Source organism: Haemorhous mexicanus, chromosome Z, assembly GCF_027477595.1.
Source record: "Haemorhous mexicanus isolate bHaeMex1 chromosome Z, bHaeMex1.pri, whole genome shotgun sequence".
NCBI lineage: Eukaryota > Metazoa > Chordata > Aves > Passeriformes > Fringillidae > Haemorhous > Haemorhous mexicanus.
The window spans coordinates 70,140,040-70,146,151 of NC_082381.1; positions in this window are offsets into that span (position 1 = coordinate 70,140,040).

Below are 6,112 nucleotides of genomic sequence, written 5' to 3' on the forward strand. Positions count from 1 at the left end.
AATGTCTGTTTTAAACCCTTTTATGGTGGTGCCTGTTACTATCAACATTCTTAAGGATGTGTTACTATTTTCATTATAAACCCTTGCTTTGAAGTGTTTTATAACTCAGCTATAAACATATGGCACTTGCAGGGACAGACACAACTCTTCTGTTTCTGTATCAGGATTTTAAAGAAGTGTGCATACACACACGCATACCTAAAACAATGGCGGCATCCAAGTCTTCAATGAAGTTCTGTAGCCCAAAATTATCTAAATGAAAAGAATGAATTGTCTTCAGCCTCTGACATCACAGCTCTTTAACTGCTCTCATGCTGTAGTCAGTTGTAATTTAAGAACTTTAAAAGCTGCTGCTGCTAGACAACAACCACTTCTTCTGAGGGCTCTAATATTACTGCTGCGGGAGCGTCACCTAAAGAGGGAATCTCCCTTTTCTTCCCCAGGCACATTTCTGCAGCAGGCCTGTCAAGCCATTGGGTAAGCAAGCAAGCAGTAGTGTGAAAACCTACTTTAGCAGGCACTTAAAACAGCTACCTTTAAATAGGAGAGTTTTTTAAGCACTTGGTTGAAAAGAGCTTTGATACATTGGCAGAACGTCAGTGAATGAAACAGAGTTGTCAAGAAGCAATTTGTTTATTTTTCACTCCTATTCTGCTTTTTATTTTTACCTGTTATAACGAAAACAAAGAAAATTAAACGAAAAATTTCTCCGTTTAAGAAAGCCTGGAGGTTCTCTCTCCAGCTTCCCTGGCACACTCCCTGCAGCCCGTTTCTGAGATGCGCTGTGTCTCACACAGGCACGGGTCTCTCCAGCCAGAGCAGGACAGGCTCCTCCCAGGTTCCATCAGCAGAGTTTTGCAGAAAGGGGTGGAAGTGGGGATCACCACAGCAGCTCTGGGCAGATGTCCCCTAGGGTGACACACTTTGCAAGGGCTCCCACCAGCTGCTGAAGGAAGAGGTTTGTGCACTTGACTGAGCATCTAAACCCACTTGATAGTGAAGTAGTTTATGGAAGTTAACTGTCAACCTCACTGACTATTCACGCACAGAAGCTCAGCTGGAAGATTCTGTGTCTTACTAAACAGAGCTAAATCCAAAGACAATTCCAGACTTACATCTGGTCTTCATGTTAGGGATCCCTGCCACAGGACTTCTAACCCCTAGTATACAGAGTAAGAATTTGTGGGAAAAAGCCCCAAAAAAATCATATTTAGTCTTCTTGAATTACAGCTTTCAGAGATCTGTGTCCTCTATGTGCTCTCTGCAACATGACAAGGGCTCTGCAGTTATGCTGCTGAACATTAAGTAAATGTAGCAAGCTGAAAACCACCATTTGGAAAAGCCAGACATCAAGGATGCATTCCACTAGTCAAGGAATATGCTTTACAGCAGAATTCCAAAACTCTATACTTTCTGAATTTAGCCATAAATCCACATTGTTGCAATTCAGCAAATATTTTAATTGCTCCCAATTCTTACCTACAGAAACTTGCCAGAACTGCAGAAAGCCAAGAGCTGCACAGAAGAGCATTGACTCCAAACAAAGGCAGCAGTCAGGCTCATGGATGGAATGGGAGGACCCAACACAGGGAGGCTGTAAGGAAGGTCTGTGATCCCTCAGTCACATGCCACGCACAGGGATCAACCTGCTGCCTGAATCTTTACCACCATTTGTACAGCAGAGAAGCAACTAGTACTAGTGAAAAGAAGGAAGAAGCATTTTCTCCAGGGCTACCTATGCCCATGGCTTATCAAGACAAGGACTTAAGGACAGAAACAAACATGCTGACTCATTGTTTTGTTCCCCTTGCTGCCCTCTGGCCTGGCCATAGCATGCCCTTGCAGGATGTTCATGGATATGGGTATCAGCTAGCCAACTCAGATGGTCCACACGTTTGTTCCACAAATGCTTCATCCAACTGCAACATCTGAAGAAAAGCTTTGGCCCATGGATAATAGCCATTTTTGGACTTGGACATCCACATACACACCCATGTTGTCCCCACACCATGAGGTGAGTTCTACATTTGTCTCTGCTCAACACACTCACCTGTAAGTGCACACTTGAGTGGCAGCAAAAACAAAACCACTGTGAAATGAGTAGCAAATTCAGGGTCTGAACTCAGCAGATACTGCTTCTGCTCAGAGCTCTCAATGCAGCTGCACTCCTCAGCACCTGTCGAAATGCTAGAAATGTCTTTTCATTTTATTTCTAACACCAGAAAACAGAGATTTGGGATTGATGCTGGTAATAAATAACCTAGATGTATTGTAAGTAATGCAGGGTGGACAATGAGATAGCCCAGTGTGATTGCCAGTGAGGCAAGCGTGCCAGAAACATGTTGCTCTCCAATTCAGCAGCACAAACAAGCATATAAACTAGTGTTTTCATACTGGGCTCAACAGAGTCAGTGCCATTTTAGGTCATCCAATTAGGTCTCCCACATACACAAACTGTATACAGAACATTCAGGTGCTAAAAAACTGGCAACTAAAAGACGAAATTATCCTGTCTGGTTTGCCTGAACTTTTCTAGGAGTGGAGAATTTGTGCCTTGGCCGTGCATATGCTTAATGATGGATGCACTTCTAACTCTTGCCAGTAATTACTGTTTTCTTGACTTTATTCTTCCTGATGAAAGACCAAATGTTGTGAATTATTGCCTTAAAAAAAAAAAAAATTTGCTTTTAAGCTTCTGGCTTTTATTGCCTGCATTTGCTGTGCAACGAAGACCAAATGCTCACAAAATGAATGACATCCAACTCTGATTAGTGCCATATTGCTTTCTCATGTGTGATGGCTGCTGCTTCTTCCACAAATGAGGATAGCACATACAGCCCCTAATTAGCTGTGAGGTGCGGTAACTTACCAGTATTAGGCTCAAGGTTTCCATGCAAAGTCAATGCGAACCCAGTCTGGACAAACTCTATTCACTACACTAAGGTAATGCAGTCCAGCAGTTAAAAGAGGAACATGGTGTAACACTGCATATACCAAGTGACTGGTGAGATTTAAAAAAAATGAATTGCTGAGATATGGAAAAAGTCCTGGATCATTTCAGATGGAGAACACAGTGATACCTGGGAAAATGCAGGCTGTGAAACCAAAGCCACCATGCATAGTTAAGTCTTCCTCACGTGGACTCTCCGTCACATAAAATACTGAGAGGTCAGAGCAGATGAAAACTCTTGAGTACAGTCTCCCTCTACAATCACCACTCCATAAGGCAATATTTAAGTTTCTTTTTCAGCTTTTGGTATCATCTCACATTAAAATTTCCAAACATGTCAATTAGGCTTCTCAGTTTCTCATTGAACGATTTAGACAAAGAATATGAAAGACCTGCTAAACTGCTAAGTAGCAGCCAAGCCAAAGGCCTTGTAGCACACAGTGGTTTTAAATCGGACTCCAGATTTGCAAGAATGGTTGGAAAGGCCAATTTTTCAAAACTAAAAGTCCCCGGAACTGGCAGCATGATAGAAGTGGAGACAACCTCCTGAAAGATGTAAAAATTGCAGGCTGCTGGAGAAAAAAGTATGCTCTAGGTCAGACATTTGAATTGACACAGAGAACTGGTGGAGCAAACACATCCTGAGTTATGAGGCAGAGTCTTTGCAAGCTGCATCTATGCCATACCTGGAATCAGTCATCCGGTGGCTAGAGAGAAAAAGGTTTTAAACCAAGGAAAGAGAACACCACCAAAAACTACCTCCTTACCTCTCTCCCACCAAAAACAGCTGGAGAAGGGTCACGTTTGTCACAATGGTGGTAGGGAGAGCTGCCTTTCACACCTCCATGTTCACAATACAACAGGCAGAATATGAGTATGATGAAATTCCCCTCTAAGTACATTTATTTGCTCATTTTAGGAACAAGTTAACATGCCGTCTATTTTGGTATTTATTTGGGATATTTTTAATTAATCTACTGATCTACTAAGTATGTTTAAAGCATCAATCAGAGACACAAAAGAAGTCATGTTTTCTTCAGAACCCACAATTTCCATTCATTTAAGTGACCAACTGCTGTTCAGAGTTTTAAAAATGGGATCTTGCTGGGAAAGTATTTAATGTAATTTTCCCGGTTGCAACCTCAGCCTCCTGAATTGGTTTGGTTTGGTGCTCAGGGTTCCTCAAGATGCTGGCAAGATAGCCCAAGCAAGGCCAGCCTTTGTCCTACACCATGCCTTCTCAGAGGCAACAGAAGATGTCAGGGACACCATTTGTTAAGAGATGAGCTGTCATCTGCCTGACTCTTGCCTGGGCATTGGAAAAGCTGGGCACTATTGTGTTACAAGTAGACATTATGCTGCTTAATGCAATATAGATCGTCTGGAAATGAAGGCCACAAACCTCAAATGATTTTTCCTGCCCACTGACCAGGCAGAATTGGCACTACTTCTCTTGCTACTTTTTTTTTCTTATAACAGGCTTCTCAAAAGTGTCTGCCAACATTAGCCTTGATGTAATTCCAGGAGCTTCACCAGAGGAATATTTAGTTCTGTCCTTAATCACCCTCATCCATTTTTTGACTTTGCAGAATCTTTCTGGGAACAGTGATGTGCCTTTGATGCCTCAGACAGCAAACCAAGACCTCTCTGTGATCAAACAATTCCAAGGTCAGAGTGGTGGAAAGGCAGACAGTGCTGGTTTTGCATGTCAGCTGTGGCTGCTCCCTTAGGCCTCACTGAGGTCACCAGCCCCCGCATCAGCTTGCCCTTCCCATTCACTGCTCCACAGATTCTTCCAACACCACAGACCACGGTAACCAATAGCTCTGTTGCTTGTTTTACATCATCAAACCACAAATATATCACCTTTTAGGTAAACATTTTTCCAAATACAAAGCTCTATAAAATACATATGCAAAAGGACAAAGGCTAAAGAGGAAGAAAAAAAATCCCAACAATTAAATGCATTTGTCACAAAACTCAGCAAAAGATGACTTATTGGGTGGCTTCATGATTGTGGTATTTCCTAGTCATTATTGTTCTCTACCTAAAAAGTAGCCAAGGTTGGCTTTAGAAATAACTTGTGCTTTGTAGTCAATATATGTTAATAGAAATCTCAGGTCCTATGACCTTGTCTGCACATGCAGCAGCCGATGAGATTTTTTTTTTTTTTAAACAGATTCTTTTTCTCAGAGCACACAATTGTCTATATTTAGTAAAAGCAGGGACAGAGATAACACCATAAAGATGGACTGCAAACATTTCAGCTGACGGGTAGGTGCTACTTGATGCTGATTGCCCAGGGTGTTAGTGGAGGCAAGACTTTTGTCTCCATGTGCAATATGGGGAGTACACTTCTCCACAGGAGGCAGATCCCAGCAACCTCTTCTCACAAGTAAAGCTGTATCTGACACTTTGTTGTCTCTCCAATTACAATTCTTACAAAGCTTTTCATTTCACATTCAGTATAGTCTTGCCTGTTGCAATGCAAGGGCTGGCAAACACCGTGGTTTATTTTCCTTGTTTCCCCACTTATCCTTTCACAAAGCACACACTTTACACGGGGCAAGCATTTAAAATAGTGGAAAAATATTTGTCTCTGAATACTTTACCTCTAGTCAAAACTGCAGAGCAAGAGGACACCTGAAGACACATTCTTAGTTCAGGTAAAGGTAACAGCTATTCTGCTACTTTTCCAAATCATATCCTCCCTTAAAATTAGATTCACTCCTGGAACTTTTGTTTTTAAAGCAGAAATGGAAGGTTGTATGATTTTTCAGTTAAAAAAACCCGTAATTTTTACAAAATCACTGAGATGAAGGCATCTCAGTGACAACAAATTACTGCAAATTCACTCTAACTACACCTCTGAAGACAAGGTTTCCATGTAAGCAGCACTCCAGTTTTGCTGCACTTGTTACTTACACCCACTTACATGGAAATCTGAATTGCTAAAAAACCAAACCAAAACCAAAACAGAAAGGAACAGCTCGAACTAATTTGACAGAACACTAAAGAAATATTAAAGAGCGACTTTCAGACTTTTGAAAGCCTCTAGCAAGAGCCCTCAGGATTTTCTTTTTTTGGATTCCCCCTACCTTCACAAAGCAAGGGCAGGACATATTGGTCATATTGAGATGTTTACTAGAGAGACTGGCCAAG